General features: G+C 36.8%; 1 protein-coding gene and 1 pseudogene across 2 annotated transcripts in view; one reads left to right on the forward strand and one right to left on the reverse strand.

Annotated features, from left to right (window-relative positions):
• RSPO2 (R-spondin 2) overlaps window positions 1–25,428 on the reverse strand; it is a 163,528-nt gene that overhangs the window by 93,969 nt on the left and 44,131 nt on the right. The gene's annotated exons all lie outside the window — the stretch shown is intronic.
• Window positions 6,632–6,980, forward strand: LOC102959630 (annotated as a pseudogene).

Below are 25,428 nucleotides of genomic sequence, written 5' to 3' on the forward strand. Positions count from 1 at the left end.
CTCCAACATGAGATCTAAATATATACATTTAGGAAGATTGTGAAACTACCACTCTTGCACAGTTCCATGTTTATATAAGAAGATAATCCAATTATTTAAATAGAGAAAAACAAATTGCTCACAAGCAGAGCCAGAATTTTATTTCAAAAAGTGCTTAAGTACATCTTACACTAACACTTCTTCAAAATAGCTTTACATGCTTTGTAAGGGCCATAGTGTCTGACCTGCCTAATTGCCCGTAGAAAAAAATCTCCCCCATTTGGACTACACAAAAATTAAATTGTTTTTAAAAGGGGAGGATGGGAGGGATGGTGTCTATTCAATATATATTCCCATCATGCACAAGCTATTCAACTATTCCACTTGTACACCTGCTTCCTAGAATAGAAACTAGTTTGGTAACTCCTGCTTATTCCACTTTTAATTTTAAAACAATAAATGGAAAGCAAACTGGATGGCTTATTTGGTGTCATAAACACAGCCCTCAAGAAGAATCTGTGTCATAACTAACCAGATTAAAGACTCCATGTGTTTTAGATGTGGAAACTTCCATGGATCATACCACTGTGTCTGAAAATTGAGAATAAACACTGCTAGCTATGCTGTCCCAGAGAAAGGTTTCTTCAAAGATAATAAAATTTTTTTAAGCTGCATTAATGAAAAACACACTAACAAACCCTTAGGGCTGACAAACATTATTATGCAACAATTATTAAGGACTACACTGTGAAGCAAGGGAAAAAAGTAAAAGCTTTATTACATTCAATGTAGGTCACTCTTGTTAAAACCACACACACACACACACACACACACACACACACACACACACACACACCTGAACAGAAGTGAGAATGATTCGCTATTAAATCTCCAGACCTACAGAAGATAGTTTTCAATTTTTAAATCGATTGTCTGCATTTAACATTTATAAACAGTTTATTTTAAAATGCTTTGTCGATATGCCTCACAGCATTCCTTACCTCAGACCCAGTTTGAAATCTAGCTGTTTAACCATATTTATTCTGAGAAAATTCTGTCTACTCAGAACAAGAAGCAATGAAAAAGAGGAAAGTCAAAAAGGGTGGGTGGGGGAGAAGAAAACGAACTTTGGAGAACCTAATACGTGACAAACTGCAGGCTACATGCTTTCATACTTTTTGAAAGTAATGCTTATTACTCATAATTTCTGTTTATCAAAGTGAATAAACAGATCAGAGAGTTTAAGAAACCTTTCCAAGGTCATACAGTTTGTTTGTGACAAATTTGAATCCAGCTCTCACAAAAGCCATGCTTTTTCTTTCCCCATTAAGAGATATATGTATAGCACCTAGGGGAAAAAATGCATTCTAGCATGATTAAAACTGTGAGTTTTTCAAATTAGGCTGTGCCTTTTAATTTGCTCCCTGCACTTTGCTCTGTTTTTAGCTGCAGCAAAATAACCAAAATTCCTTTTGATGATTAGTCACTAAGAGCACTATACTAATTCTTTCCTAACGTAAGTAGGAATATATTAAGTCTCATAAACCAACCAAATTAAGATGTCATTCACAAAAACATTTCAGAGTAACACTGCTGATACAACAGAAAGGAGAACAGGGAGAAACTGAGGTACAGGGTTCTCCTAGCAGAGGTTAAAGAGAATCTTCAGAATTATAAATGGAAAGTATTTCACTGTTTGGGCATACAGCAAAAGGCCAGCACTTCTTCAATAGGGATCTCTACTTAACAAGTTCAAAGAAAAAACAAAAAAACCTACCCAAACCATACAATTTCCTGCAAATGGGCCACTCTCCTGTCTTTGAAGACAGATGCTATCCTGGCTAAAGGGCCTTTGAAGTAACACAGCAAGCATACCTGTGTAATTAGAAAGGCTGGGGACACCATTCAAATGATCCAAAACTAGACTTTTAAGATGTGCTAAAGTGGGGAGATATGGACTAACATTCTGATGCAGGAGAAACCTCTGTTCTAAACAGATTTGGAGACCAATTTGCCACTGCTTTCTGACCACAGTTCTCCATTTCCTCCAGGCCTTGGAAGACAAAAACAAATTGCCTATTAATGAAAAACTATAAATAGTGTTTGGTCACTCTCAAAAAGTGGCAAAACTATATATGTATGTGTTTACAGACACAGATGTATAGATAGCCATAGACATGGATATATGCCTACATTTACAGATTATATACAGACGTATGCATGTGCTATTTTTTCTAAACCATTTCAGTAGTGGTGGCAGACATTATGCTTTTTTATCTCTACATTTTTTCAGTGTTCACTACATATTTCCAAAAATAAGGACATTGTCTTACATCAGCCATATTGATATAATACTATTTTCTAATCCACAGTCCATATTCAATTATTCCAATAACGTCATTTACATCTATTTTTCTCCTACACTAGAATCCCATCCAACTTTATGCACTGCATTAGACTGTCTTTTTTAGTCTCCTTAATCTGGAACACCTCCTCTTTCATGAACTTGCATTTTGGAAGAGAATAGGTCAGTTATTTACAGAATGTTTACTTGGGTTTGTCTGATACTCCCTCATGATTGGCCACACATTCTTTGGATAATGTATGAAGTGATGTTGTGTCCTTTCTTGTGCATGCCAAGGAGCAACAAATGAATTTGGTTCCATTACTCATGATATTAACCTTGATCCCTTAGTTAAGATGTTATCTTCCAGGTTTCTATACTATGAAGTCATTACTTTCACCTCTGTAACAAGTAATTTTTGAAAAAATACAGTAAGATTGTATAAATATCCTGTTCCTCATCATAATTATGCACAATAGTTATGGTATTCTTTTTTATGCTTGCCTAAATGAACTATTACTCTGATGGTTCTCAAAGGTGATTTTCTAACTCCATCATTCCTTCTCCATTGATAAGGGGGAATTCAGTTGTTAGGAGGAGCTTCCCCTTCTCCCTCATTTGTCTGTTTTTATCAGTAGGGAACCATGGATTTTATTCAGTGGACTGTCATCTGTTACTGTATTTAATGCTCAACTTATCCTAGATTTGTTCAGTGAGAGCACTACAAGGTACCATGGTTTTTAAATTTTATTTTATGTGCATGCCACCAAGTGTTTTGGGTAAACATGAAGATTTAATTTATCCTGGAAGAGCTAAGAAATAGGTGGTAATAGAAGCTGGGTATTAAAGAGAAAGCAGAAGTTTGAGGAGGATATCTCAAAGAGAGAGAGAACAGTATGTATGAGATGTATGCACAGTGTTGGGGAATGCAAGGAAAAAAATGTTTAGTAGATCAGACAAATCTTGGCTTATTTTATTGACAATCTATCTTTCAGCCAACAGCAAAATCAACAAAAGGTGCCACTCAGTACTTAACTTGGATTCAAGGAAAAATGTGTTGAGAACACAAATTATTATGTTACTGGGGAGTTTATAATAGAATACAGAAACTGTGACCCTAGATATAATTGAAGACTTCAGGAATGTGTATTTTTTTTAAGTTTGAAAGGAAACAGTTTTGGATTTGCAGTTAATGTTTCTAAATTAGAATAGGGGTTAAGAGAATATTTTCAGAATAAGAATCCACTTGTATAATCCCAAAGGGGAAAAAAATGAGTGACATTCTACAGAAATCAAATTGGTTTGATAGCAAGTTCCCCAATAAATTCAAACATTTCAAGCAACATATACAACAGTATATACTCAGGAGAAAAATAATCACAAATGAAATGTGAAGGAGGTTAAAGTTTCTTAAGGTTTATGAATTTTTTTAGAGCAAAATTAACAAAAAGGAAAAGTTAAACCCAACTATTAAGATATGGGTAACATTACATGAAAGAGACAAATTTTTATTTTCTGCTTTCCTTTTTATAATTGTTAAAAATAAAGACCTTCAAAGTGAAGGAAAATCAAGTATGGCTTAGGAAAAAATTTTGAAAAATAAGATATGCAAGATGTTAATGAATTTTATGTTTATATTCATTAATTTTGAGAAGTTAGTTTTTGAAAAAATGAAACAGGAATTTAAAGAAGAGAATTTGATTTTCAGTAAACTGAACTTCAAAATCTCCAAATTCTAGATGAGGTTTTAGGACATCAGAGTTGTAAACACTTTTGGTTTAGAACAATTATTATAAACAGATATCCTGGTATTTTTAAGTCACTAAGAATAAGTCATATCAAAACTAGGTTCATTATTTTAAAAAAAAGTATCATTCCCGTTTTCTCTCCCTGTTATATATCAATATCCCTATGCACACATAGATCTATGAATAGAAGTAAAGGCATGGAAATGCACACACATAGTTTTGATAAACTATTTGAAAGTAAGGACATCACAATACTTCAGGTGAAATTTAGCATACTCCTTCTGAGAATAAGAACATTGTCTTATGTAATCACAATACCATTGCAGGACCTCAGCAATTTAACATGGGTAAAATATTACTAATATGCTGTGTATATTCACATTTCCTCAACTATTCCAAAATTGTCCTGTTTTTCCCATATATCCAGAAACCAATCAAATGTGTACTGCATTTGGTTTGTTTCCTGGGTCCTTTTAATTAGGAATACTTCATCCATTATTCTTTGTCCTTCTAGACATTGAGATCTTTTAGAGCTCAGGCCAGTTATCTTGTAGACAATCTTACAATATTGCATTTGAATGACTGTGGCCACATAATTAGATTAACCATTTTGCCCTCATTAATACAATAATTTTATTAAGGCAGGGATCATCACCATCCTAACACCATTAGGTGAAAGTTTATTGGGAAAAAATATTGCCTAGGAGATTACTTATTAATTCCAAAGGGGGAAGTATGCCTTTATTTCACAAGCAGACCAGAGTATACCTCATTAAAACTTACCACATTCAGGCCAGGGACCAAACACTGCCCACAACAGACAAGGAAAGCCGCTACAGACAAGTGGCCTGAAGGGTAGAGTGGCCAGGACAAAAGAGCAGAGTGTACACAGCATACATTGCAGATACTCCTCAAATGCTAGACCCTGGGAACAGGGGACACTACACTGCGGGTCCTAAAGAACCTCTTCTTCAGAAGACCATTACCCTCAAGACCAGGAGACATAGCTGATTTTCCTAACACAGGAACAGACACTCAGATAAAATAAGAGAGAAATTTGTCCCAAATGAAAGATTAGGACAAGGCCATAGCCGGAGACCTAAGTGAAACAGAAATATGTAACATGCTTGATAGAGAATTTAAAGTAATTGTCATAAAGATACTCAGTGGACTTAAGAGAAGATTAGAAGACATGAGTGAGACCCTTAACACAGAAATAAGGAATAACACAGAGATAAAGGGATCAATCTATAAAATGAGAACCAGGCATAATGGAATGAACAGCAGGCTGGAAGGAGCAAAAAAACAAATTAATAACCTAGAAGACAGAGTAATGAAGCTAAGCAAGGAGAAGAAAAAAAAAGGCAAAACAAGAAGAGACTTAGGGAACTCAGTGACTCCAACTAATGTAATAACATTTGCATTATAGGAGCTGGAGAAGGGAGAGAAAAGGGGGCAAAAAATTTATTTGAAGAAATAATAGCTGAAAACTTTTCCTAATCTAGGGAAGGAAACAAATATCCAGATCCAGGAGACACAGAGAACGCCCAACAAAATCAACAAAACCAGATCCACATCAAGATATATTATAATTAAAATGGCAAAATATAGTAATAAAGACAAAATATTAAAAACAGCAGGCGGGACAAAAGAAGATAATTATGTACATGGGAAATTCCATAAGGCTATCAGGGGATTTTTCAGCAGAAACTTTCTAACCCAGAACGGAGTCGCATGATACATACAAAGTGCTGAATAGGAAATAGGTGCAGCAAAGAATATTCTATACAGTAAAGCTATCATTCAGGATAGAAGGAGAGATAAAGAGTTTCTCAAACAAAAGCTAAAAGAGTTCATGACCACTAAACCAACCTTACATGAAATGTCAAAGGAGACTCTGAATGGAAAGGAAAAGACAATAAAAGTAAGCAAAGTGGGAAGCACAAAAGCAGTAAAAATAAGTAGATCTCTAAAAATCAGTCAAGGGATTCACAAAATTAAAGGATGTAAGGGTATGACACCATAAACCTAAAATGTGGAGTGGAAAGAAGTAAAGAATGGGTTCAAACTTGAGCGACCATCAACTTAATCTAGACTGCAACATGCAGGTGTTATATACAAGCCTAATGATAACCACAAATCAAAAAACAATGATATGCAAAAAATGAAGAGAAAGGAATCCAAATACATCACTAAAGAAAGCCCACAGAGAAGAGAACAAGAAACAGAGAAGAACTACAAAAACAATCATGAAACAAGAAACAAAATGGCAATAAATAATACCTATTAATAACTACTTTGAATGTAAATGGACTAAACGCTCCAATCGAAAGACAAAAGATGATAGAATGAGTAAAAATACAAGACCCATCTATATGCTGCCTATAAGATACTTATTTTAGACCTGAAGACACCTGCAGATTGAAAGTGAGGGGATGGAGAAACCTCCATCATGCAAATAGGAGTGAAAAGAAAGCCAGGGTAGCAATACTTAATATCAGACAAAGGAGACCTTAAAACAAAGACTGTAGGGGTACAGGCTTCAGTGGCAGAGGGCTCCATGTTGGGTAGTGAGGTGGCTGCTGTGGTGGAAGAGCTGGTTTTGGGGGTGTGGCAGGCAGCCAACTAAGAACAGTTCTACTCCCACTCGAAGAGTGAGAAGAAATTGAAGGTTCACATGGAATTCATCCTGTGCCATTTGCCTGACTACTGCGACTCACCCAATGGCGGTGGCTGCTTGGCCCAGCTTCTGTCCCTCTCCATGGTGTAAGGCCAACGACCTCTTTCTGGGTTGCAGTTACAACAAAGACCTTTTAGACAAAGTGATGGAAATGGCTGCTGGATTTGAAGTGGAAGACCTGCCACAGTTTACTACCAGAAGTGAATTAATGAAAAAGCATCAAAGCTAAGGCAAAAGATTCATCACATTTTCAATATCAGCAACAGGCTTAGGAAGGAGGCTGGGATGAATGTGACACTGACCACAGCAGCTCTCTTAAGATTCCTGATATTTCCAACATGTAGGAAAGAGACAGTTGGAATGACAGTCTTGTCTAGATTGGAATTTTAAAAGGTCTTGTGCTTCCAGTAGCCATCATTCTAAAAGTGTGCACGGATATTTATGTATTTATAAATCATGTACTTTTTTATTTTCACTTTTTGAATGTCAAACTTTGTTAAAATTCCTATTTTTTGTGGTGATATAATAATTGCGGGTAATGAATTTTACAATGTGGAGTTCCCCCCCCCAAAAAAAAAAACAAAAAAAAAACAAAAAAAATTTTAAATGTTTTATTATTTATTTTTGAGAGTGAGAGCGACAGAGCACAATCAGGGGAGGGGTAGAGGGAGAGGGAGAGGGAGAGGGAAACACAGAATCTGAAGTTGGCTCCAGGCTCTGAGCTGTTAGCACAGAGCCCAATGCAGGGCTCGAACTCAAGAATCGTGAGATCATGACCTGAGCCAAAGTTGGACGCTTAACCAAATGAGCCACCCAGGCACCCCAACATTTGCTATGACATGACTGGAGCTGGAGAATACAATTCTAAGTGAAATAAGTCAAAGACAGACAAATACCACATGATTTCACTCACATGTAGAATATAAGCAACAGAAAAAAAAGATGATAAAGGAAAAAAAAGAGAAACAAGCCAAGAAACAAGCTCTTAACTGTAGAAAACAAACTGATGGCTACCAGAGGGGAGATGGGTAGGGGATGGGTAAAATAGGCAAAATAACTTTGTACTCGTTTTGATGAGCACTGGGTGGTTCATGGAATAGTTGAATCACTATACTGTACACCTGCAACTAATATAACACTGTATGTAACTATAGTGGTATTTAATTTAAAAAAAAGAAAAAAATAGACACAAAAATGTTAACATAGTTAATGCAAAGAGGTAAAATGAATCAATCTTCTTTATACTCTGCAGTACTTCATAAATGTCTTGCAATGAACATACTTTTTTAATAGGAACAATGCCATTTTGAAAATAAAAGGTAACAGCAATTATTCTGCCTTAAAATGCTTTAAAAATTATTTAAAGAATAATTTGGTTTTTAAAAATAATTTTGGTACCAAATTACAATGGACCCCTTCTCTTCATTTCTTAGGTTTTACTTTTAGTTATCCAGAGTTTCACATATGGAATGCAGAAAAAACAAATCCTTCATTTACACCAATGATTTACATCAAAGAACAAAGGAGGACACATGCCCTTTCAACAACATGCACTGAATGCGCATGCTCAGCCATGAAGAGGAACTAATTGGACAGGGAAGAGTTACTGTCTCTTTAAAAGACACATAAAATCCTAATTTGCTTAAAATACACACAGAAACCCAAAGGCCTTAATAGCCTTAATTACGATTTCCTCCAAGTAGAACATTTGTAAGCCTTAGATCCCTTTACCAAGTTTATTGCCAATAATTAGGCAAAATACACAGAACTGAAAGTGTGTGCATGTGTGTGTGCTTAAGTTTAATAGAATCAAGAAACATTTGTGTCATTTGGTCACAATTTTCAATACAGAATGCAAATAGAAAAGGAAGAGAGATGGAAGAATTCACAATAGGCAAAAAAAAAAAAAAAGTATTTCTAGATTAGCTCAACATCTAAATAGAGCATTTGGATCTTGTCCATTCAAATTATTTAAGTATTCCTTAAACTTTCCAAAAACATATTTTGAGAGACAGCTGAGACCGAGATTGGTTTTGAAAACTGCAGAGCTATATGAGCAAGTAACACTTGAAAGCCTTGTTTGCAAAATGTGGTTCTCAGCCCTGTAGCAGCAGCATCACCTGGAGGCAGAATCTCAGGCCTCACTCCACACCTGGTGAACTGAAATCATTTTAAAACACGGTCCCTGGTTGATTCTGCACATTGCTTTAAGGCATTCAGATCAAGGTTCTGAATGTAATACCCCCCTCCTCCCACCAAAAAAAGTATTAAGGAAAATAAATCTCTGTACCTGAAAACACTAAAATTATCCTTGTGCATCCCTACACATAGATTAAAATTGATTCAAAGGGGAATCTTATAGATATGTCTATCAGGAAAGCCAAAAGTCAAAAATGAAGTAGAATCTATTTTATTCTCTCAATCTTAAACTGCAAATTGAAAATGTGTTGATGTGCAAGAGAAAGGGTAGAAGATGTATTTCCCAGGGTTATTAGTTGATCATATTCAATCTACAGTATGGGAAATTACTAGGTCATAAAGTACAATCATAGTCAAGTACAGGCTACATAATAAAAAGATCTTCCAAAGAATTGAAAAATAAACTTTAGGAGTACACTAAATAATGGAGAACAAACAAAAATTAGGCAGTTTAAAGTTAAGGTTTTCAAGTTTTCATTCATTGAAATTTACCACTCTGATATTAGAATTTACCCTAAATTTACAACCCACACAGATCTGGCACTGATCAGAGTCTAATGGGTCTTGCCACATTGGATCAGAATCATGATCCTTCCTGTCCAGGATTCTGATGATGGCACCAGGGGACATGCTGTGGGGAGAATGGCTGTTCTTTGATGTCAACCTCAAAGGTTAGGAGTGTACCCAAAACATCCTAGTTCCCTGTAATAACCCATTATGAATCTGTAATCCACAAATTTAGTTAAATCATTTTTGAGGTTATTTATATTTTCCACCCCTACTTCCTCTTAGAGTAATCAGTTCCATAAGTTTATAACTAGTTGGGTAAGGTGATATTTTATAGTGCCACTGCTCACCCCATCTTGGAATAAAGTAGTGTTCTTACCATCGATACTATTCATATCTGTGCCATCAAAAAAACATGGCCATATCTCTTCCCAACACTTGTGTCTATAGATTCCTATTGTTCTTCTTTACTCCCCATGGATAGGTACTATGTATATTGACCTTTTTATAATCTTTCTTGTATCTTCTCCAATTTCATGATAGGTCTTTGGTAGGGATTATCAGTCCATAACAAGGAATGGGTATGCTATTCATTTGTTTAAAGATAAGAGAATGCTCTCTACCTAATTTCAAAAGTCATTTCCTGATGATTTAAAACTTCAAAATTCTCAGGGATCTTGTAAACCCTCAATACTAATAACTTCAATATAAACTAGAAACTTCATATCCCACACTTATTCACCTTTTTTTGTTTGTTTTTTGTTTTGTTTTTGTTGTTTTTTTTTTTTGCCTTTATCCTTATATTTTTCCGCCACTGTGAACATAAATTCATCTGCCTGTTCCTATTGTCTGTATGCTCAGGTAAGCTCAAGAGCTTGCCCTAAGTTTTTCCCATTGGCTTGGCCTTCTACTACCTGGTAGAGATCAATGTTGATAGCCAAAAATAGAATCTGTATATGCTTATAAATTAGTAAGCTAATTTAAAACTACACTGCTCAATCTTTAGTATGCCCAGTTTGTTACATATTTCCTTTGTAGAAAAATGCCCCATTACACCTGTGATTCCTAGGCCTAAATTAGTTTGTGAACCCTAATAGAAGCCTAAGTACCCTCTTCAATTATATGGTAACAGTGGGTTTTTAGACATAAAATTACATCACTCTTTTCTGATATACATACATATTTAAATTCTTCAGTGTGACTAATAACTGAGCATGATTAGTCTTAGAAAAAAGAAAACATTATTCTCCCCAGCAGATTACTTAGATGTCTGTAGCACTATTTCACATTCTAAAAATAAAAAACCAAGTGACATCATCCATGAGTGTATTACAAGGACTACCTTGAGAAATTTTTTACTCTCTACAATCTGAACCCATGTGGTAAAGTAACAAGAACTTCAATCACAAAGATTTTCCCCTTGACCACACTTGTCAGGCTCCTGTTCCTCTTCTTTTTGAGTAGGCCTTGACCTTGGACCTGACCTTGCTGGGCCTGCATAGGCCAATAGTGGCAAGAATCCTGCTAAGTGAGTTTAGAGAGAATCCTCAATTCTTGACGTCTGATCACATTCCTCATCCTCCACCCTTAATATCTGATCACTTTGGCCTACCTTTATCAATAATCCTTTAAGTTAGCAAGAATATCGCCCTACCCTCAGTATTTCCTTTTACTAAGTTTGTCCCCATGACCCTCTCCCTACCCTAATCCTTGACTGTAAATCTCCATTTCTTTCCTGGTTGTATTCAGAATTGCACCCAGTTCTATACCAAAGTCTCTTTTCTTCAGTTGCAGTGATTCCTGAATACAATCTGCTTTTACAACTATAACTATTGTCCAGCTCTAGTTCTCTTTGACAACCACAAACCAACTGTCAGCATCCATAAAACTTTTGAAGGTGAGGCTACAGAAAAAAGGAAATGTACTCTTCTAGAGAAGCACATTCTCCTAACTTCCACCACCCACTTGGGTGCAGGAGAAGAACTGGAGAGGAAATTAAGAGAGTTAGAAGGGAAGGTCCATCCTGAGGCTGAAATCTGAGAGTTAGGAGATGACTAAAGAAGATCTCCAAGAAGTGTCCAAAAACATCTAGAAGTGTCATCTATAGAGCAGGATAAAGATATTTTCTGACAGGTAGATCTCAAAAATATATATCCTTTGTACTCTTTCTAAGTTACTGAAGAATATGCTCCACAGAGAATTAAAAATTAAAAAAAAAAAAGATGGACGGAATCCAGGAAACAAGGCATCCAACACAAGTTAGAGACAAAAGGAATCCCCAAGATGATGGTGAAGGAAAATGGCAGGATGAGATCTATGAAGGAGGCGGTAGGGCAATCAGTCCAGATTGCAGGAGATCAAACTCTGCAAGAAGTTTCTTCCAAAGGTTACAATTAATAAAACAATTATCTTCTCACACTCTAGGAAGAAATTTAGGAAGACCAAAGAAAGTTTATAGTTGAATTAAGGATGTCTGTATAGAATAGAAACCATCTCCAGAGAAAACAAGTAACACAGGGTAGGAAATGCAAAAATATATATGCACTATGTAACTCAGCTGTGCTTGCATGGTTATAGGAATAGAAACACAAGGTATTCATCCTTCCAAAACTATCCTCTAACTCTACTGGGAGGATGGGGAGGGGTAGCATACTTGTGTACAGTGAGGAAGGAACGTAGTGAGAGTAGGCTAAATCCTTATCTCCCACAGGGGAAACTGAATACATAATGCTTGAAACTAAAAAGTAGAGGAAGAGTAATAAAAGCATATTATAAAGAGTTATGAACATAAATACCCAAGATTCTAGAAGAGTTCAAAGTATGGAATGACTAAGTCATGGGGATAAAGGTACAGTATAGGAATATAGACAATGGTATTGTAATAGGGTTGCAGAGTGACAGATAGTAGCTATACTTATGGTGAGCACAGTGTAACAGGTCACGCTGTCGAATCAAATCACGATCTTCCACATGTGAAACTAACATAACATTATGTGTCAACTATACTTTAATAAAAAATTAAAAGAGTTGAAAGTACTTGGGGAAAAGGAGGCAGGAGGGCATTGGGACAAGGACAGTTTTTCAAAAGAAGCCTGGTCGAATTATTGGACTCCAAACCGTATCTTGTGTATAATTTTGATTAAAAACAAAATATTAAGACAAAAAAATCTGCTTATTCTTATATTTGTAATGAATGATTTATCCATACTTAGGAAATTCTATTTTATATAATGAAGTTAGAAGAAATTTCAAACTAACGATTCCATTACACAGCATTTACAAATTTAGAGAGAAATATGTAGCCGAATGTTAAAATACTACAATGTAAGTCCAGATATTTTCTAATTGCTACCAATTATAAAAGTAACAAAAAAGCCTTTAGAATCTGAGGGCTAATTCTAAAGTATCTTGCTTCATTCAGCAATTGAAGAAAACTTCATTTTTTTGACGTAGAGGAAAACAAAATATAATTTGCTATAATGTTTGTATTTACTGCATTGTGGATAAAGTTATAGCCTGAATTCATACTTGTATTTTCTTAATAAAAGGGGACTTCACTTACACTTCACTTCAATATTAGCAGAAAACGAGAGTCTCAAGACCAACACACAGTTCAGCCTTATTTCATGATGAGACTCTTTTGGGGTGGTAAATGAGCTCTTTTATTTTCCTTGAGGGGGAAATGAGGGCATCAGCCTTCTAAGTTACTGTGATGCATTTTTTAAGTTTATGAGAGAGAGCTCGTGCACAAGTAGGGTAAGGGCAGAGAGAGAATCCCAAGCAGGCCCCTCGCTCTCAGGGCAATGCCCCACATAGGGCTCCACCACACCAACCAGGAGATCATGACCTGAGCTGAAATCAAGAATTGGACTCGTAACCTACAGAGCCACCCAAACACCCCTGTCATGATACATTCTTATATCAAATATTGAGTTTACAAGGAAAGAATGCCTATATTAATGATACATGGCATTTGTTATAAATCCTTCTCACACTGTGGCATATTAACCAATATTTCCCAAATTTCCCTTAGGTCAACATTAGAGACCTCAAGCGGCCAACCAAATTAACTAGGACCACATCAAACAAAACCAGGCCACACAGAAGTACTTTCCTACACAAGAGACAAAACAATACATGTATGATTTCAACAGTTTCTCAAGCTGTTCCAGTGTTGGCTGAAACTTATAACTTTCCAGACTTCGCAAAAATACGGATATTATCCAGGCCTGAGGAGTTTCATATTCAGTAAGAATTAAATCTCTTTGTTCCTCTTTGCCAAGACGTCTCAAAGTCTTAAATGAGAATGGGAAAGGGGGTAGGGAAATGATAGAAAATCCAGATAAAGCATTAAAAATAAATTCATGTATCACCAAATGTGAAGATTTTTTTCCCGTAAAACATGAAGAATCTAAAACCACCAGCACCCTGAATTTCATGCCTTCACGATCGATTAGAGAACTTGGCTTTTATATTTAACAATTCCTACTTTAAAAAAACAGACTTCATGCCAGCCCAAGAATTGCACATCTTAATGCATATATGTTTAAAATAGTTTTGAAAACTGATGTATGGTGGTATATACACTTAAATAAGTGTAGCCAATGCAATATAGGTTATTTTAAATATAAATACAACAGAAGGATCAACTTAATACAAGATTTATTATTTCTGGTCAGTGAACCTCATAGTCACTAATATTTTCAAGCCTAACAAAAGGAATACAACTCACAATGTTATAGTGAGCTACCTGGCACTGAGTCTTGTTACTAATAAAATACTACCCTTCCCAACTTTTATTTTTATTGGATCTTCTGCAAAGCTGACCCACACTCCATGGTAGCCTTTTCCTTCTGTGGGCTTCCCCAACCTTTGGGTCTGAGCCACACTGGAGTCACATGGTCATGTGCTACTGTTAAACTTCCCTTTGAGAGTTTCTATTTTTCACACTGTTCATTCAAATCAAGCTGGTGAGAAAGACCACAAGCACCTCCTTTTATTAACTTTTTTGTTATTCTCTGTGATAATGACAATATCAGTCTTAGGAAGTGCTAAAGCACTTGCCAATGGAGTGCATGTTAAGGATATGACAGCCACATTGTTTTTTCCTTGCAAATATAGTAATCCCCTATTGGTATGTAATGTTCTTCTCAAGATGTTCTTTAAAAGAATAGATTTCGGTGCCTTTTAGTACTAGTGATAGGAAGACTAATAGGTAACTTACCTTACCAGGTGTCAGACATTACTCGTTGCCTACCATTCTTTCAGGACCCCACTTTTCTTCAAGGAGGCAATAGGAGGCATTGATTGCATGGCACTCCAGGCAAGGGACAAGGGTTTATGCCTGCTGGGGCTCTCTCTCATTTTTTATAAGAAACCAATAACTTTTCCAGAAGCTAGTTGCCAACACCTAAAATCTTCACTCTCCAATGTCCCCTTCAGTCTCTCTCCCGCATTTTTATGACCATATTTCTCACTGCAGAACTTGGGCTTTCCACACGTCTACACACTTTCATGCTTCCAACTCTCCCTTCCATCTGATCTTTCCTTTAACTACGCTTCAAGAGGGATTTAAGAATTCAATATAAGTATTACCACTTCCCTTGTTTAAAAGTTCACTATAGTCTCCATTACTCCAAAACCAAGCCCACCCAGTCTTATCTCCAAGCTAGATTTCATCCCTCCACAAAACACCAGCCCTAAATTCTTGGGCTTCTGTTTTCACTCTTCACCATTAATCCCTAGAATACCTCACCCCTATTTGACCTTATTTTTCTAGTTACTTAATATGCCTAATTCAAGGCTCTTATATGGCTCTATTTCATTTATTTAGTCATTCAACAATTATGATGTCTGTAGTATATAGAACATAAGAAATAATGATAAGTAAATGACACCGTTTCCTAACTTAAAAAGGAATATGCAATCCCCTCCAGGAAGCTGCCTCTGATATTCTTTAACCACTTTGAAGGGTTAAAGGGTCACTGTAATATGCCCCTGAGACATGCTAGAGTATCTTCTATTACTATATTTGTTACATTATGATGAAACTACCCAGCTGTCTGTCTCTCCCAGTAGAAGAAAAGTTCTTCAAAGGCAAATATCACCTCCTGTATATTTTGATGTGCCCAGACTCTACCTCAGTGCTTCACATCTAGTATAGATGTTTGCTATTAGTTCAGAATATATTGCTAAAACGCAGCACCTTTCAACTAACAAGCTGTAACATACATAGCTTTTACTTGGCTTGTTAGAAAATAAGGCTCCTAGTTTCCAGGAGCAAACAGTCTAATTTAACAAGATATGTATTCCAGATAAGCCAAATTTAGTGCAACATTAAATAATAAAGGGAAAAATCACTAAAGTTTTGTCTCAATCATTTTAAACAATTTTATGACAATGTTTTATATATTTGAAAGGCTAATCAATTGTATCTCTTTGCCAAACAAATCATTAACCAATGTACTGAGACAGTCTGACTCACTGAGATATGTAAATAAACTTTTTCTCCCCAAACCTGCCCCTTCTGCTATCCTGAGTTTTCACTTTCTAGTCAAGTATCAACTCTCTAGGTATTGAACATAGTCCATAAATGAAAGTCGGTCAAAATTTATTATAGTTCTTTCAGATATGAAGCCGAGTTCTTTTTACTTTAAAACATCAAATTGAATTGAATGCAAAGTCATTCCTCCCCTCCCCACACATAAGCAGGAAAAATCTAATTCTGCAACAGCTTGGAGTACACAGAGTTTGGATCCATTAAGTCCTCTTTTTCTCCTCAGAGAAAAGAGCTATATCTTCCACTTAAAGGGCAGGGTTCTAGCCCTTTCCCTGGTTGGCCTTAATGGCCTTGGGAAGAAAAGTGATGACTTCATCACTATCATCAAAAAGCACTCTGTTGTGGAGGGGTTAATACCCATGCCAACTTCCCTTCGCTTGGGTGCTCCCTTTACAGATCACACCACATTTTCCAGCTAACACTGCATTCACACTGTATCCTCCAGTCCAAGAGTTAGCCAGCCCCATCCTTACCATGTACAAAGGTTCTGTCAAGACCATAGCCCCTAACCTCACCCATCCTGTAATCCAACACACAGGTTCTGTCTCCAGCGCCTTCTAGAGGAAGTTCCATCTCTATCTCCTTTCTCTCCTTTAGGCAGCACACAGGGAAAGCAGCTGTGTACCACCTAAGCAGATTTCCCACACCGGCAGGAAAAGGCTCTCCCCTTTCTGTCCATAGCAACTCAATTTCAAAGTGGTTTTCTTCAAGTTCCCACCTTGGCCTTTGGGGAGAAGAAACACTTCATCTTCATTCCCAAGCTCCCAAATGTGTATGACAGTTTGTGTGTGCAAGGATGTAAACCCATACAAAGAATCAGAAATTGATATAAAATAACAGTAGTTGTGCCTAGAGAAGGGTAATGAATGGGGACATGCTTTTCATGAAGCTGTATTTGTGTATAATGAGCATAACTACAATGAGAAGCAGAGAAAGATGGAGAGAGGAAATAAGGGAGGTAGACTGACTCCTTATAATGAAATGACTCCATCATCAAGTTATCAGAGGCTTAGCACTCATATTACTGTTTAGTAATTTACTCTTCAGAAATAGTGAGAAGAGATTCTCTTCAACATTAGTGCAGAGGAACAAAATTATATCACTTTAATCAAATGCAGAAAATTCAGAATAGAAAAAAAAAAATCCTAGTACTTAAGCATCCCTGAGGAACACACCACATTGCCCCCAGAGCCCATTCTAAAAACGAAGCTTAGAAAACACCAGCTTCTAGTTAAAGTCAATCAACCCACAAACAACAGAGTCTTTGTCAAGGAAACCTGAGTTCAAGTGCATGAGGATCAGATAAAACACAACACATGGCATCTGAACTAAAATGATATGCTTTGATTTTAGATTAAAAGTTAAGAAACCAGCAGAATGCAAACACTTAAGAGAAAGGATGTACAAATAAAATTAAGATTGGCTTCCTCTTAGGTGGTGACAGTTGAACAGAAAAGTGGCAATATTAAAGGTGTCGCAGAGCAGTCCTATAAATATTTTTTATCTGTAAATCCACAATATATGTGGTTCCATTTAATAGGACATTGTGTTACAGCCACAGATAGATATTCATAACTAAGTGTTTAGAAAATGCATTGTTTAGGAGACTATCGATATTTTAAAAAACTTTTAATTTGGAAAGGCACATGGCCCTGCAAGTGGTCTTTAAGGCCTGTATCCTATACAGGGAGGAGGAAGCGGTCGATGGAAGGAGTTATGTAGGACTGTGTCTCAATTACGGCTGTAAAACCAGTTACCCAAATTCTTTTAGAACTTCTCGTTAGAAGCTACTCAGATTACCCAAGATAATAAAAAGCCAGGAAGCATAGGGCTCTTTTGACCACACATTAAACATGAATTAAGTTACTGAAATTTCATGGTGGATAGCCCCAATATGATATGTTGCTGTGTTTAAAGGTAGGAGAATTTAACGATTTTATACACTGAGGATACTTCTGAAGAAAACAAGTTGACACATACTTAACTCCAAAATTCTCTCCAAACTTGGAGAAAACTTGGATTAAGTTGCTTCAATAAAATAAAAATTATATTAATCTGAAGACATGCACAGGGTTATTCTTTGCATCAGTTTTTTCCTGTGCAACATTCTTCTCGAGGTTAGAAAGAGACTTCAAAATATGGAAAGAGAGAATACTAGAATGAATCCTGCAGTGTTGGATTAGAATTGGAAGCCATGACATAATGAAGTCATTATTTTTAACATGTACATATATGTATATGAATACATGTGTGTATACACAAATATACATGTATATAGTTCCTAGTTTTGTTTGCTTAGAAGCAATCTAAACCCCGATACACAGGAAAGTAAATGAATAAATTATGATATATCCACACAAGGTACAATGCAGCCATAAAAAATAATGAGGAAGGGGCGCCTGGGTGGCTTAGTCGGTTAAGCATCCGACTTCGACTCAGGTCACGATCTCACGGTCCGTGGGTTCGAGCCCCGCATCAGGCTCTGGGCTGATGGCTCAGAGCCTGGAGCCTGCTTCCAATTCTGTGTCTCCCTCTCTCTCTGCCCCTCCCCCGTTCATGCTCTGTCTCTCTCGGTCTCAAAAATAAAAATAAAAAAAAAACGTTAAAAAATAATGAGGAAGATCTGTAAATGGATAGGATTTCCAGGATATATGGTTAGGTTAAAAAAAACACAATAAAAAAATCTAATGTATGTTACTGTTGACAGCTGGGTAAAAATGGGAAATAAGATGAATAAACCTGAAACTTGTCAGATTGGTTACCTGTAGTCAGCAAGTGAAATGGAGTGGAAACAGGATAGAAAGGATAGGGTGTACCAAGTACATACACCTCTTTTGTATTGATCTGACCTTCAGAATCATGGGAATATTTGACATCCTTAAAAAATGAAAACAACAAGGATAGGGAAGAGGAAACCACCCCCCATTACCCTCCCCCAAAAAAATAACAAAACCAGAAACAAACCAATCTAACTGATATTCAAATGAATAATAGAACCATACTGAGGTGAGAGGGGAACTAACTCAAGTAATTTTTGAACACAGTATTTTTACTACATATCCTTAAGCTAAAGACAAAGAGAACTCTACATCAATACTGAGTCTCAGTACACTTGTTTTGCATTTTATGTATTTTAGCATTTCTAAAAGTATCCTATTTTAGAATTGAGCAAATAGGTAAATATCCTGTGGATGACAAGTTTCTCAAGGTTAGAAAAGAGACTTAAAAATATAGAAAGAGAGAACACTAGAATGAACCTTGCAATGTTGGATTAGATTTGGAAGTCATGACAGCATGAAGTCATTTTTAATATGTACATATATGTATATGAATACTTGTGTGTATACACAAACACACATGCATATATTTCCCAGTTTTGTTTGCTTAGAAAATCTATAAGTAATGACATCCCAACAGCAATGAGCATAACTGGCATCCAGATTTTGTTTTCTAAACACCATTCTCAACTCAAAGGAGCTAGGTCTCCTTGGAGAAATGACTAATACAAAGACTGGATCAGAGACAGAACAAAGTCAGCCTGAGATATCTTGTGCCAGAAAGTAAAGAAGCCTTCAAAGAATGATGGGAACACGTCAAAAAGACCACAAGAGCTCAGAGTGGCCCAATCTGGGACAATTTGAACAGAATAAATAACAGTAAGAGATCATAATCCACAGAACGATAAACCATGAATCTGTACTGCTGCAAATGAATAAATGGAGAAAAGAAAGTTCTTCTTTGCAGAATTCCAACTAATGAATATAGAATAAATGAGGAATTTCCTACTTGGAAATCACTGTAGTAATAATCATTTCAAGCACTAGAAAAAGCTACTGAGTAAATGTACCATTAAAAAAAAACATTTTAGGGGCCCCATGGGGTGGCCCAGTTGGTTGAGTGACCAAGTCTTAATTTCTGCTTAGGTCATGATCGTAAGGTCATGGAACCAAGCCCTGCTTTGAGCTCCATGCTGAGCAGGGGGCCTGCTTAAGATTCTCTCTCTCTATCAAAAAGAAAAAAAAAAAAAGAAAAAAATTCTCTCTACCCCTCCCTCTGCCCTTTCCCACTCCGGCTTGCTCTAAAAAACATTTTGTATAGTAAGCAAAGTATTTCCCACAAGATATTTAATGTCAAAATGAAATGCAGTAACTTTAAGACAAGTTACTTTATTCTTTTCTAAGTTTGAGACCCAGAGAGAGAGCCAGCACTCATGAGCAGGGGAGGGGAACCATGAGATCTGAGCCAAAATCAGGAGTCAGATACTTAACTGACTGAGCCACCCAGGTGCCCTTACAAACAAGATACTTTAAATAATCAAAAGTAATATCACCAGAAATGGGACATATCATGTGCTTCCTGATATAATACACTGGTGCAAAAAAATTTTCTGTCATATCTCTAACAAAAATACAGACCTTCTGGGGCACCTGGGTGGCTCAGTCGGTTGAGTGTCCGACTTAGGCTCAAGTCCTGATCTCCCGGTTTGTGGGTTTGTGGGTTCGTGCCCCGCGTCCAGGCTCTGTGCTGACAGCTCAGAGCCTGGAGCCTGCTTCAGATTCTGTCTCCCTCTCTCTCTGCTCCTCCCCCACTCATACTCGGTCTCTCAAAAAATAAACATTGAAAAATTAAAAAAAAAAAAGCTGAACTTCAGTCTAATCATGAGGAAACATTAGACAAATTCAAAATGAGGAATATTATATGGACTGACCAGCCAGTAAAAAGGTCAAGAACATGAAAGATAGGCTGTAATAGTGGTCCAGATTAAAGACGAATAAAGAAACATGAAAATTCAAACAAGGTAGGATTCCAGATTAGAATTGAAACATTTTTTTTCCCTTCTTACTACATAACACATTAGTAGGGCAACTGGGAAAATTGGGATAAGCCCTAAGGACCACAAAACAGTATTGTATCAGTGTTTTCTTTTTTTAATAAATGTGGTTATAAATTAGAAGGTTTTTGTTTTTAGGAAGTAAACACTGATGTTTTTAAGGAGGTCTCCAACTTACTCAAAATTTCAGGAAAAAAATAGATAATGTTGAAGTTTTGTAAAATATTAACATTTGAGGCATCTAAGTTAAAGGTATTATTCTTTGTACAATTTTTTTTATAACTTGGTTTTTTTATTTTTTAAAATTTACATCCAAATTAGTTAGCATATAGTGCAACAATGATTGCAGAAGTAGATTCCTTAGTGCCCCTTACCCATTTAGCCCATCCCCCCTCCCACAACCCCTCCCATAACCCTGTTTGTTCTCCATATTTAGGATTCTCTTCTGTTTTGTCCCCCTCCCTGTTTTTATATTACTTTTGTTTCCCTTCCCTAATGTTAATCTGTTTTGTCTCTTAAAATTTTACTCCAACTTTTCTAGAAGTCTGAAATTATTTCAAAATAAAAATATAACAAGTTTAAAAAGAAGCAATAACCAACTGATCCTATTAGTAATTACCCATAAAAACTATAGCGATTAATACAAAGTAGTTTTGTGAAGCTGTCAGTTTTTCCAAAGAACCAAATTTCTATGTTACTGCTATATTTCATAGAGCTTTGAAGTAAACCACGAAAACCTGATAGTTCTTATATAATAACACTTATTATTTAAGAGACCAATATGCTCAAACATATTACATGTTCTTCTCAATTCTCTCTGAGAAATCTGATTATTTAATGAATAGTTACTCAATGAAAGACATTGTCTAGATGCTTAAACAGATAACATCTACATCTGGTTCATCCAGTTTGTTCAATGCCAACAACAAACCACCATGCAGACTTTACCCAGTAGACTTTGCCAAATAAGTCACCCATTTTGTCAATCAGAGAGGATTCCCAACATGCAAGCAGAACATTCAATACAGTCAAGGTAATGAAAACCACTGTTGAATAATAATTTTAAAAAACTTTCTGGAAACACTTCCATTACAAAGGCATTTTTATTGGGGGAAAAAGAGCAGTAGAGATCTTGCACTTAAAAAACAATCCATTAGGGGCGCCTGGGTGGCTTGGTCGGTTAAGCGTCCAACTTCGGCTCAGGTCATGATCTCACGGTCCGTGAGTTCGAGCCCTGCCGGGCTCTGTGCTGACAGCTCAGAGCCTGGAGCCTGTTTCAGATTCTGTGTCTCCCTCTCTCTCTGCCCCTCCCCTGTTCATGCTCTGCCTCTGTCTCAAAAATAAATAAACGTTAAAAAAAAATTAAAAAAAAAAAAACAACACAATCCATTAGTTCAGTTAAAACAATTCATTCCAATCACCACCATCCACTGGATTTTTAATTGAGATATAATTGACATATAACATTGTATAAGTTTAAGGTGTACAATGTATTAATACATTTATAGATTACAGTATGATTATCACTGCAGCATTAGCTATCACCTCTATCACATCACATAAACCATTATCCATTAGAAGAAATGCATCAGGATGGATGTAGTTTTGAGGAGTGAATTCTAAGCAGCACTTTTCACAGCTGAACAGAAACAATAAAAAGGGATATTTCTTTGGATTTCATCTTTCTCAAAAACAAAACTCTCCTGGATTTTTCCATTCATTCTAATAGATCCTTTTTTTTCTTTATCTGGAGAGAGAGAAAGAGGAGAGAGAGAGCATGCATGTGTGCGAGCGAGGGGCAAAGTGAATCCCAAACAGGCTCCGTGCTGTCAGCGCAGAGCCCAATGCAGAGCTTGATTCCACAAACCATGAGATCATGACGTGAGCTGAAATCAAGAGTCAGATGCTTAACTGACTGAGCCACCCAGGAGTCCCACTCTAAACATATTCTTCTCTGATTTTATATTCAATAGTCTACAAGCTCATTTCTACATATTCATATACCATAAGGCTCAATGTAACCCTCACATCCTTCAAAAATTCTTCAATGGTTTCCAATGTCTACAGTACCCTTTAAATCCTCTATATCCAGCCTAGTGGCTCATGCAATTAAATGTACCAAAATTCCAGTGACCTACCACACATGTACCCATCCTATATATTCTACAGTCCAACAAATTAAAGGGTCAAGTTCCTAACCTGACACTCAAGAAACCAACCAACCACTTTGTCCAGTACTGAGGGGTTTCCCAGGATGCAGGATGTTCAGTGCTGAAACCTAGATGGTCTCAGGCATATTGGAACATTTGGTCACCCTAGATCTGTGACCCAGCAACTGACCTCTTGACCTCCCAATGCACCTCTGCTTTTGATGCTCCTATTCTTTGGCTCATTATGTCCATAGATCCAAGTGAAAACCATTCAAGGACTTGTCCAACCACCACCTTCTCAGTCAAATGTTTCCTTTTCTCCAATCCTGGAAGTATTTTCTCTTCGCTGTAAATTCCAAAGCAACTCCATCATTCTCTCCTTTGTGTCAATTGTTCTGTGTTGCACAGAAAGAAGGGAGATACCTACTTCCCATTCCTGATGTTTCCTTCTTCCCAGGGGGATATCTATTCACATGATACCATACACATTCTCCTCCCTCTCATGAATTCTTCAAGAAAGAGGAAGAGAATGCTCTATATGAGGATTTGGGAACAAGGAATTAGGCATTGCAGACCAGCACCCTCTTCCATCTTTTCCTCACTGGAATTTTCTTGCATTCCCAAAGTGTTACAGAAACAGGAGTCTTGCAGTCACATAGTCTGTGCCTGGCTGGCTAGGCCTGTCTGAATCCAAGGTTTGAGATTAGGAAGCTCATTTTGCTCCACATCAAAACCATGTTCTCCAGTATCAGCTTTGTCAGTAACAAAACTGATTTTTTAATTTGTTATCTAAAAATCCTAACCTCTTGCCGCACCTGGCTGGCTCAGTCGGTTAAGTGTCCAATTCTTGGTTTTAGCTCGGGTCATGATCTCACAGTTCATGAGGTCAAGCCCCGTATGGAGCTCCATGCTGACAGTGCAGAGCCTGCTTGGGAGTATCTCTCTTTCTGTCCCTTTCCTGTTCGTGCTCTCTTAAAATAAATATATTTTATAAATACACACACACACACACACACACACACACACACACACACACACACTGACCTCTTGTCACCATTCACAACTTGGGTAGATAAGAGGAATGCTATTTACTGACTACCCCCCATCTACATTGTGTGATCCTATGATTGGCCTGTATTGTCTCCATAGTACACTATGCAGTGCTTTGCAGGTAGTAGATACTCCTACACCAGTGAGTAGATACAAATATTTTACTATTGATATATATATATTTTTTTTCCAAACAGGAAAGAATGGAGTCCATTCAAGTCCTATAGCAGGTGTTTACAAGCAAGGCCATCTTGGGTATCTCTCAACATTGGAGTCTTAGTTTTTCCCCAAATGAGGAGTTGCTACAAAGACTTATGATCCACAAAGCCTATAATTATTACTCTCTGGCCCTTTATAAAGTTTGCCAGCTTCTCTGCTAAGGATTCTTGTGAGGATTACAGATCAGATGCTATTTATTGTTAGTGCCTAGCATATTTTTGGCTGTTATCAATTTAAATACCATGGTAATATTCAAAGTAATTTTTATAAAAAGAAAATTCCTGTGGACATAGAAAATTAACAACTAAAGTACCCTATCCTCACATATTCCATACCTAAAGGAGGGAACAAACACTCACAAAAATCATCACTTTTAATTTGCTACAAATGTAGAGGCTCAGGAACCATTACCTACCAGAAAACTCTTATACTTCAAAGCATCTACAAGACAACATGTATCAGTCTTCCCAAGCACAGTGAGACTCAAGAAAAATAAAAGATACACTCAACATTTTTTCCACTAAAAGGAAGCTTGAAATAGATTGTGAGCAACCAGTATATTTACATATTTAATGTTCTTCAAAGGAAGCAGGGGAGAGTGATGGGAACTGTTACACCTTGAAAGTAGTTGTGACAACTATTAAATCTGACCAAGACACTGCAGTAATTCCTCCTCCACTTAACTGATTCCTTTAACATTTTGTAAGGTGTCAAGGATCCAAAATAAAGACAGTCCCCGTAGAGTTCAGAGTTCAGTGAGGAACACAGTCATCATTTAACAGGGTTATCTGAATTCTTCCAACTGCGGTTCAAACACTTTTAGCAGAAATGACCCTTCTTGCCTTTTCTCAGCTCCAGGTTCATTTTGTTTGGTACCCAGGATGGAGGAAAGAGTTTTGCAATGGATGATTCTAGGATAGATCAAAAGACAAAGAAGCTTGTGATGTTGCCCAGCCCTTTGAACTGGATTTTAGTTCCCAAAGTTAGAAGGGTGAGGTATCATAGCTGGGTGAGCTGGTCAAGATGGTGGAGAGAGGTCCAAGAAGAATTCATTCATCAAACCAAAGTACAGTGTGGAGTCTGGAAGGGTGACTAAACCTCTGTATGGAAACCAGCCTGGCTCTTATACCCCCACAGGTTGGCAACTCAAGAAGTTTCAGAA

The sequence above is a fragment of the Panthera tigris genome, chromosome F2 (genome assembly GCF_018350195.1).
Source record: "Panthera tigris isolate Pti1 chromosome F2, P.tigris_Pti1_mat1.1, whole genome shotgun sequence".
Lineage (NCBI taxonomy): Eukaryota > Metazoa > Chordata > Mammalia > Carnivora > Felidae > Panthera > Panthera tigris.